Source organism: Myotis brandtii, unplaced genomic scaffold (genome assembly GCF_000412655.1).
Source record: "Myotis brandtii unplaced genomic scaffold, ASM41265v1 scaffold115, whole genome shotgun sequence".
Classification (NCBI taxonomy): Eukaryota; Metazoa; Chordata; class Mammalia; order Chiroptera; family Vespertilionidae; genus Myotis; species Myotis brandtii.
In genome coordinates, this window is record NW_005353967.1 from 9,756,228 (window position 1) to 9,767,316 (window position 11,089).

Below are 11,089 nucleotides of genomic sequence, written 5' to 3' on the forward strand. Positions count from 1 at the left end.
CAATCAGCTGCCTCCTGCACACTCCCTACTGGGGATGTGCTCGCAACCAAGGTACATGCCCTTGACTGGAATTGGACCCGGGACCCTTCAGTCCGCAGGCCGACGCTCTATCCACTGAGCCAAACCAGTTAGGGCTAGGAGATTTTTTTAAATTAAAAAATAATTCCTTAAAGAATAATAATATTATAAAATTTCTGTATTGTATTGAGCAGCTATTGCCAGCTATGTAATTATCAACTACAAAAATATTACTGGCATGCAACAATAAACATTTACTTCTCCGCTAGGTATCTGCAGGTTGGCTGGGGCTCAGATAATCGAGGCGAGGCATGGCTGAGCTTCACAACACTTGTTGATCGTTCTTCTGGAACCTGTGGGCTAATCAAGGTGTATCCTTTCCTTGGCAGTAGCAGACACACAAGGATGCAAGTCCCACTTGAGCCCACTCCAAGCCTCTGCTTGTGACATGTCCACTAAAAGTCCCATTGGCCAAAGCATGTCACATGGCTAAGCCCAGTGTCAATAGGGTGGGAAGGTGTCATCCTTCTGTAGAAGTGGTGTGTGTTTATCTATTTACTGAACAATGATATAATCTTCTATACTTCTATTTTCAAAACTTATCCAACCCTCTTCCTGTATCTTAGTTGTGCTCTGTGAAACTATTGAAGTGGGCAGTCTCTTTATAGGTGCAACTGAAAATTGCAAGCTTCTTTCAGGGTGTTGGGCCATCAGCTACTATAAATATTTAAGGGTCTGAAAGGCAAAGAGTAGACTTTTAATGTGGCAGTAGTTGCAGTAGTAATAGTTCTGCAGAATAGGGTCATTGGGATTCATCCCCATGAAATAATATTAGAGGAGATCTTATAAATGTAGGCTACCAAGTAGAATTTACAGAAGTGGTAGATAATGGCTAAGCTTTTTAAAAATTCTCACTCGAGAATATTTTTCCATTGATTTTTAGAGAGAGTAGAAGAGAGAGGGAAAGACAAAGAGAAACATCGATGTGAGAGAGACACATCGATTGGTTGCCTCCTGCATGGGTCCTGACCAGGGCCCCGGCTGGGGAGGAGCCTGCAATTAAGTACGTGCCCTTGACTAGAATCGAATCCAGGACCTTTCGGTCCACAGGCTGACACTTTATCCACTGAGCCAAACCAGCTAGGGAGATAATGGCTAAGCTTTTGACTCAGTTCTCAGATCTCCCCCAGGGAATGCAATACATGCATATGGATTATTACCCAATGTGTGCACAGAAATTACTTGATGTGGTCTCAGATCCTGGTCTTAGTACTATTATGCAAGTTGCCTCATTTTCTGATGTTCAGTTTCCCATCTATAAAATATAACCCATAATGCCTATCTAATAGAAAGTGATAAAAATAAAATGAGATGATGGATGTGACTGTGGAAACTGTACCGCACTGTGATTTATAGCATGAGCTCTGGACTCTGCTGCAGTTGAATCCTTTCCTTACTACCAACTAAATGGTTAACCTTACAGTTGTCTCTCTGAATTAGCTTCCTAGTGCTGCCATAACAAATTACAATAAATTGAATGGCTTAGGACCGTGGTCGGCAAACTGCGGCTCGCGAGCCACATGCGGCTTTTTGGTCCCTTGAGTGTGGCTCTTCCTAAGCCTTAGGAGTATCCTAATTAAGTTAATAACAATGTACCTACCTATATAGTTTAAGTCTAAAAAATTTGGCTCTCAAAAGAAATTTTAATCGTTGTACTGTTGATATTTGGCTCTGTTGACTAATGAGTTTGCCAACCACTGGCTTAGGACAACAGAAAATTATTCTCTCAGTTTTCTGGAGGCAAGACGTCTGAAATCAAGGTGTCACTAGGGTTGGTTCCTTCTGGGAGCTCTGAAGAAGAATCCTTTTCTTGCTTCACTTTTAGCTTCTCGAAGTTGCCAGCAATCCTTGGCTTCCTTGGCTTGTTGGCAACCTGACTCCAATCTCTACCTCCATTTCCACCTGGTGTTCTTCCTTATGTTTCCTCTGTGTGTGTGTATCTGTCTGTCTGTCTGTCTTTCTGTCTCTCTCTTCTTCACAGGACACCAGTCATATTGAATTCAAGGTCCACACTAATTTATATGACCTCATCTTCACTAATTATATCTGCAAAGACCCTGTTTCCAAATAAGGTCACAGATACTGTGGATTAGGACCTCAATACATCTTTTTGTAGCACACAGTTCAACCTACAATCTACCCTTTTTCCACACAACAGTAGGTCCTCTCTCTTCTTCACAGGACACCAGTCATATTGAATTCAAGGTCCACACTAATTTATATGACCTCATCTTCACTAATTATATCTGCAAAGACCCTGTTTCCAAATAAGGTCACAGATACTGTGGATTAGGACCTCAATACATCTTTTTGTAGCACACAGTTCAACCTACAATCTACCCTTTTTCCACACAACAGTAGAATAGAGTTCAACGAACTTTTCTGCTACTTTATAATAAAGACTAATCTTTCCTCGAGTGCAGTGAGATGCTCATTATTTCCTTCTAAGACCTTACCAGAAGCACCTTTAACATCCATATGTCTATGATTCTCCAAAGTCAGTTTTCTTATCTATAGAATGAGGATGATAATATCTACATTTTGGTATTGTTGTAAGGATTAAATGTAATCATGAAAAATGCTTAACCCAGGAAATGGCACGTTGTAAATGTTTAATGAGAGTTGGCTTTTAGTTAAATATTAAGTTGAGCCAGGTAAAGTTGATGTTTTATAGGTTGTAAATGGTCGAATATCATCAAATCCTTGTGCTATAAATTTGAACTATATGCAATTACTATTTTTTTTTACAGGTTAAAACAGTCAAATTTCAATAATTCCATAGGCCTTAACCTAATACTTTTTGATAAGTAAAATGTTGATGTACCAAAATAAGGTATCCTTATTAAGCCATGGTATTTTCTTTGAGAGTAACATTCCGGCCAGCTGGTCTGGCTCAGTAGTTGAGCATCGATCTATGAACCAGGAGGTCATTGTTTGATTCTAGGTCAGGACACATGCCTAGGTTGTGGGCTTGATCCCCAAGTGTGGGGTATGCAGGAGGCAGCTGATCAATGATTCTCTCTCATCAGTGATGTTTCTATCTCTCTCTCCCTTTCCCTTTCTCTCTGAAATCAATAAAAATTTATTAAAAATAGCATTCCTGCCCTGGCTGATATGGCTAAGTAGTTAGAGCACCAGCCTGTGCACCGAAGGGGTGCAGATTCAATTCCCAGTCAAGGGTGCATACCTGGATTGTAGGTTTGTTCCCCACTGAGGGTTGGGTCTGGGCATGTACAGGAGGCGACCAGTCCATGTGTTTCTCTCTCATCACTGCTTCTCTTTCTCTCTTCCTCCCTCCCTCTGTCTCTCCTCCCCCTTTACTCTTTCTGAAAAGCAATGGATTTCTCTTTCTCTCTTCCTCCCTCCCTCTGTCCTCCCCCTTTTCTCTCTTTCTCTCCTCCCCCTTTACTCTTTCTGAAAAGCAATGGAAAAAATATTCTCAGGTGAGGATTAAAAAAAAAAAGAATAGCATTCCTAGGAAAACTATTTTCAAGCTAAGACTAGTTATTATTAGTTCTACTATCATATAGTTAGATTTGCTAGATTAGTTAGATTGGTATATTAGTGCTTTATTACACTATTTTTAAAAACAGGTAAACTTCAACTTTTTGCTTTGGGGTAATCAAAGATTTAGTAAAGAAATGTGAGGCATAAATTCAGTCCATAATTTAATGATTAGTAATATCTGTTACTGAACCAAGGGCCTCTTAAATTAAACATATATTTAAATTAGGTTATTATAGTTGGGGATATAGTTGTTTCATATTCTGCTATTCACAATTTTTTAAAACTTGAATTTAGATAGTGATAAATAGGTAACCAAAACAATTTTTACAATGCTGTAACAATGGCCAACTATATATTTACTTTATAGGGGTTTTCCCCAGGAGAAAGGACTAGTGCCTTTGATATAAAAATCCAGTGCTACTGGAATTTTCTGTGGAGATAATGGTACTAATGGAACATTTAGTTGAGGATAACTTTTGAAAATTAAAGTGTTTTCCTCAGTGTCCCTTACACAGCAGTGCAGGCAGGAAATCAGAAATTGAAGCGAGAAAGTGTTTAAAAAATGGAAAATGAAGCATGTCAGAAGAAGATGTATATACATTAAAAGATTTGCCAGAGAGCCAATCAGAAAGGTGGTAAATAGTGCCCAAGAATCTTAAGAGATTACTGATTTAGTATAGAAAAACTGGAAAGCCTAAGGCAAAATGGATAAAAGGAATGGAAGGTATCTAAGGCTCTGTGAAGAAACCGAGAAAATATTCATCCTTTCAACAGAATTTTTGAAATATCTTTGGTGTGCCAGTTTAACTACTGTTCTGCATATAACAGTTTCTCCAAAAAGTGTGTTGAATGAACGTGAATAATGAAATAGGATATATTAATCTGAGTCAGGGCAAACTTCCCAGACAGAGATTTTGAATAATGAAAATTTGCCATCCTCGCTTCAAAATAGGTAGCCAGGGCTAGAGCTAGAATTGTATAGTAAAGAACTATATTAAGACTCAGATAGATTTGAGTTCAAAACCTGGATCCCTTTCCTAAAGGATGTCTGATCTAGTACACTCACTGGTTCCACTACTGATAGTATCCCCATGAAATGGGTGGGTCACATCTTCAATTACTTTTAAAAAATAATTAAAAAATAATTTAAGACAAGACAACATATCCTTTTTAATATTTACAGATTTTTTTCCTTTTGCCTTTCATACAGTTGCTCTTTTTATTTGTTGCCATTTCTCTCAATTTTGCTCATCACTTTTGCTGTATCACCAACGACAACGACAATGACAATGAAGGTATGCTTGTTTTATCTGCCCATTGTGCTTTCTATCTCAAAAAAGTAGTTCAATGGTTTGATGTGTACCCAGCTCATCAGGTTAGCAGGTTTAGTTCTTGGGTCAGCCTTGGAAATGTATCTGACAAATATTTAATGTGGTCTATGTAGTGATTAAGAATGATTAAATAGCTAACATTCCTATCAAATTGAGCTTTAAAACACTTTCTAATAATAATGTTGATTTAGTGATTGACTTAATGAATGTCAATAAAAAGAGGCAGTGACTAAGTCAGTTTAGAAAAACGTTAGTCATATGAACTGGGAATATTTGTGTATAACTTTTTGACTTTATTCGATAGAACTTGTCACAGTAACTGCTCAAGAGGCTTTGATCACATGCAAAGATTTATTTTTGCTTGTGATATAGCCTGCCCCTACAGAGAACATCCATGGCAGTTGAGCTTATACTTCTAAGAAAAAGCTTCTCATTCGACATTGGGGTTGAATTTTGTCTGTATGAGCCATATAATTTCTGCTCCCTGTTTTTTTTAGGAGAGGTAACTTTGTAATACACCTCCAAGCTCGGGGCATTCAGTAGGATATTATAAATTATCAACTCTCCCAGGAAGTTCTATGATCAAAGGGCCACTGATAACCTTTTTCCTTCCTAAGAAGCTATAGTATTTATGAGGCAGAGAAGGAGTTTAGTACCTGCCCTTGAAGTTCAGCCATGGTTTGTCATTTTGGGAGGTATATCTCATATTCTAAACCATTGCCCTTTATCTGAAAACCCCCTCCCACAAATGCCAATTCAAACTTAACTTCTAGGACTTATTCCCTCAGAGCTTAGTCTTTATTTTCTGCTAGGGGCCCAGTGCACGAATTCGTGCACCGTGAAAGGAACTGTGGGCTGCGAGGCCGCGGTGGGCACAGGGGCGGGTCTTGGCCCATTCTCCATGCCCCTGCCTGGCCCCTGCCATGGCCCCTGGTCCCCTGTCTGCCGGCAGCCCCACTCCGCCGCTCCCACGCACTGACAGCACTGGCCCCGCTCGCACCTGCTGATGGCGGAGAGTGACTGGGGCCAGTGCTAGCAGCGGGTGGGAGCAGCAACTGCTGCCCTGATCATGCCTCAGGAGCAGAGGGAGGTGGAGAAGCACTGAGGGGCGATAGGGGCCAGCAGTCACTGCTTGCACCCGATGACAGTGCCAGCAGTGGGTGCGAGTAGGGCTGGCACCGGCAGCAGGTGCGAGCACCAGGTGGGACCATGGCGCGTGGGAACAAAGAATTTCTAGTAACCACCAGAGGCTTGCCCCAATGACAGCGACCAGTGCCTCTGCCTTGCCTCGGTCTGGGGCCCCCGCTCACCAGCTCTACCATCCCGCTGTGTCAGATGCCCGCCATGGTCCGCGCACGCCCCCTAGTGGTCAGCACATGTCATAGTGACTGGTTTGCTGTGTCAGATGCCCGCCATGGTCCGCGCGCACCCCCTAGTGGTCAGCACATGTCATAGTGACCGGTTGTTTGGTTGTTCCGCCGTTAGGTCTATTTGCATATTAGGGTCTTATATATATATAGATAATAGCAGTTAATTAGTGTCTAACTTGTGTAGTCTCAGGCATAAGTCCTACTGGAATTCCCTTGGCAATCTAGAGTGGGAATACATGGATGCAGCGTACATGGGGATCAGGGTGGATCTGGGGAAAGGGACTGGCCTGATTCCTGAGGATACCTACAAGGCTCATGGATGTCCATGTCCAGAGGAGAGAAGTGAACACATATGTGATTGAGTCAGTCATCTATTGGCTAAGACAATACATTATTTTCTTGGAAAAGAAAACTTAGGGGTTATTACTTATTTAGTTTAATTTGTCCATTGGATAGAAAAATTAATGACTGACTTTTAATGTATTAAAGTGAGGATTTATAAATAGTTATAGTGTACAGATTAAGTTCACAAGGATAAGACAATGAAATATCACTAAACCCTTGTATTTGTAGTCAAGATAAAGAATTAAAGTGTGGTTGTAATATTGCCTTTAAAGTAATTATGTTGGGTGGAAAGACATACAAAGCACTGCATACATGTATATTGATTATTGTGACATGTTACTATAATTAAATGTACTAGAAACACTGTGTTCAGTGGAAATGATTGGTGAATTTTGCCTCTAGTCATATAATTGATAGGGAGAAATTAAAAATTCTACTAATATTTCAAGGTTACTTCATATGGCTTTTCAAGTAAGATATTTATGAATTGATGTGAAGGTGATATACATGTGCTTATTTCAGGGTCCTCATTTATTTGTGTACTATGATATATTTATCTTTTAAAAATTCTTAAGATTAAGGGCTTATTTCATTTTTCTTCTAAATATTTTCAAATGCCTTGTGCATCTGTAAGACCATGATTACAACAAAAACAAACATGTTCATTTATAAGTAATTTTGCAAGAGGATGAATGCAGATGGGATTCTAATTAGAACCATTATTTATAGATTAACTACATAATGTGGGTTTGCTTTTTGGTGAAGCAACATGAGGGACAACTGAGGACATAGGGTTACAAAGACAAAAATGTTATGCTTGCAGACATCGTGATCTCATTCCTTGGGGGAGGAGTGTCTGGATAAAGATGTGTGAGCATCTCAAATCCCACCTCATCCTCAATCACTGTGGGGCCCTCTGGGACAGGCAGGAATGGGAGTCACACCTGAGGTAGATAGAACTGAAGACTTTATTTTGCCTCTTACACTTGTTTATTTTCTGGCCTGCAAAAATGGTGTCCCTCCACATTTCTTCAGAGATGTGATTGCTTTCTTATTCCACTGGGAGCCTCTTTTCCAAACTGTTCCCAGAAGGGCTCACAGCTCACCTCTCTAGAGCCTCAATGGGGCCCCAGGTTTCAATTACAAGAAGTGACTGGAGAGCACATAATTACTTTTCGTTGTTATTAAGTCCTAAAATGTTAAGTGAACATTGTATCTGCTCTGAAATATGATTGAAAATTGATGGTTCTGTTTTAATTTAAGTTTTCTTTTAAAAGAAATTCAGGGGAAAATCTTGTATATACAATTATCAATTTTCTTTTATAGCAGGTGGCTGAAGAAATTCAATTAATCAACTGGGTTTGGGCAGGTCGAAAGTACAGGTGTATGGTGGTTATCCAAAGCCTTCCATGGGCAGCTAATGTGCAAACAGGCCAGTAATTCTGCTCTTGTTTTTTGAGAATACATATTGGCTTTCTAAGCTCTATATAACTCAAAAGAGGGATATTTTGAGTATTAATGTTCAAGTATGTTTATTTTAGAATTAAATAACAGATGATTTCCTTTGGTTTCACTGCATATATTTTCACTAATTTTCTAAGCATGGTGACTTAGCTGACTTTAATTCTACTTATTCATTGCACTCTGTTGTAAATCAGAATATAACTAACTATATTTTAATTTCATGCTTCTGAATTGGAAAATGCATCGTGGAAATGAATTAATCACAACAGGTAAATAAACTTGACCAACATATTAAGGGATCTCCTCCATTGTCTAAAGCATCATGTCTTTGGGGCGCCTGGGCTGAGAACGAGTCCCCTTGTTCCTTTGTGCCTTTTCACTAACTATGGAAGGGATGTCCAGCAAGCTGTGGAGTTCTGCCCTGCAAATCAGCAGGGACCAGTCCATCTGGGCTTGGAATGCAGAGTCCATTAGCAAAATTTTCATAACAAGTAGAGACAGATGCATTGCATAGGATCCTTATTTCATAGACAGCTGATATAAATCACTATACAAAAATACATGTGGGAAATCTGATTAATAATTTTAGAGGTGGCAGTTTTTTGGAAGTTTGAAAGATAACCTTTAAAAAATACCTATCTGTAATAGTCCTGTTCTCTTGCTCTCTCTACCTTCTTCAGACTTTATTTTTTTATCTTTTCTTTTAAGCCTTGTTTTGTTCTTTTTTCCCCCTTTCAGAGTAAAGAGATGGTGGGAGGTGTAGTTCTTAAAAGAAAAGATTATAATAAGAAACTATCGTCTGTATTTTTATTTATCAAAAATCAGTAATTTAGAATTGGTGTTAAAATTTTTTTTATTGAGCTAACTTTATGTATAAAAGACAGCTATATTTTAATTGTAAGGGGTTTTATTTTGTTTGCTTCAGCTCTAAAGAATGGAGGAGGTTATTGAATTTGATGACATAAAGGCTTTCATAATATTCTAGTATGATCCTTTGTATATCTGTGATGTTTGTGGTGATTTCTCCTCTCTCACTTCTGATTTTGTTTATATGGGTCTTTTCCCTTTTTTCCCTTAGTCTAGCCAGGGGTTTGTCAATTTTGTTAATCTTTACAAAGAACCAGATTTTTGTTTTATTGATTATTTGTATAGTCTTTTTGTTCTCTATTTCATTTAATTCTGCTCTAATTTTTATTATTTCCTTTCTTCTGCTAATTTTGAGTTGCATTTGTTTTTCTTTCTCTAGTCTTTTACTGGTAAGGTGTGATGTTAGGCCCTAACCAGTTCAGCTCAGTGGATAGAGAGTTGGCCTGTGGACTGAAAGTTCCCAGGTTCAATTCCGGTCAAGGGCATGTACCTTGGTTGTGGGCACATCCCCAGTAGGAGGTGTGCAGGAAGCAACTGATCAATGTTTCTAACTCTCTATCCCTTTCTCTTCCTCTCTGTAAAAAATCAATAAATATATTTTAAAAAATAAGATGTGATGTTAGGTTGTTTACTTGGAATTTATCTTGTTTCTTTAGATAGGCCTGTAATGATATAAATTTCCCTCTTATTACAGCTTTTTCTGCATCCCAGAGGTGTTGATATATTGTGTTATCGTTCTCGTTTGTCTCTATATATCTTTTGATCTCATCTTTTATTTCTTCCTGACCCAGTCATTTTTTAGTAGTATGTTGTTTAATCTCCATGTATCTGTAGTTTTTTTCTTTTTTATCTCCTTTTTGCAATTGATTTCTAATTTCAAGGCATCATGGTCAGAAAATATGCTTGGAATAATTTCAATCTTTTTTAATTTGCTGATGCTTGTTTAGTGACCCAATATATGGTTTATCCTTGAGAATGTTCCATGTGCACTGGAGAAAAATGTATAGTCTGAGGTTCTGTAATGAAATGTTCTGTAAATGTTGATTATATCCATTTAGTCTAGGGCCATGGTCGGCAAACTGCAGCTCGCGAGCCACATGCGGCTTTTTGGCCCCTTGAGTGTGGCTCTTCCTAAGCCTTAGGAGTACCCTAATTAAGTTAATAACAATGTACCTACCTATATAGTTTAAGTTCAAAAAATTTGGCTCTCAAAAGAAATTTCAATTGTTGTACTGTTGATATTTGGCTCTGTTGACTAATGAGTTTGCTGACCACTGGTCTAGGGTTTCATTTAAGGCCAATATTTCTTTATTGATTTTTTGTTTGGTTGAACTGTCTAGAGCTGTCAATTAAGTATTAAGGTCTCCAACTATAATTGTGTTTTGATCTGTTTCTCCCTTTAGTTCTGTGAGTAGCTGTTTAATATATCTTGGTGTTTCCTGGTTGGGTGCATATATATTAAGAAGTGTTATGTTTTCTTGATGTGAAAACAAGTGTTCCTTTTATCATTATAAAGTGTCCATCTTTGTCTCTTATATATTTTGTCAGATATAAGTTAGTAAAGGTTTTTAATCAGTCATCCATGGTAAAGGAGGTACAAACTACCAGGAAAAACAATAAACAGGATAAAAAGGCAAGGGGGTCAAGACTGTAGGATATATTTTCTCTCTCTTTCCTGTGTTATTATAACCAAGTCACATTAAAATTAATGACATGTATAGTCATGCTATTGTAGTGCCATTTTACACTACTCACTTTCCGGCATGGTACTTGATTGCATTCGGGAGTAAATGGTTCCCTTCTGAATGGTGATACCTGGATTCTAGCAATCTCTTCTGGAGCCCTGCAAGGGCAATGTGGGGGATCATCGTGAGGGGGACGTAATGCTGTGCAGAGAGGGTGACTCACAGGTAGACAGGTGCCAGAACTAAGGAAAACAGTTTTCATAGGCACAGGATACTTAAAGGACAACGGGAAGAGTTGGATCTTCTTGTTTATGAATATTTTGAGACTGGATTTTGTTCATATTTTATTTTGAGCTCTGAAGGCTTAAGGGAACAAGACTTAATTACGACCAGGTGAGTTAGTAGTGTTGGAAGGAGGATGGGAAGAGAAACTAATAGTTGT

General features: G+C 38.6%; 1 long non-coding RNA gene across 1 annotated transcript in view; it reads left to right on the top strand.

Annotated features, from left to right (window-relative positions):
* Positions 1 to 10,536, top strand: part of LOC106728063 — a 105,170-nt gene extending 94,634 nt beyond the window's left edge. The window contains exon 4 of the long non-coding RNA XR_001364307.1: positions 10,527 to 10,536. This is a non-coding gene — a long non-coding RNA (uncharacterized LOC106728063). The remainder of the gene's footprint in view (positions 1 to 10,526) is intronic.
* The last annotated feature ends 553 nt before the right edge of the window (positions 10,537 to 11,089 follow it).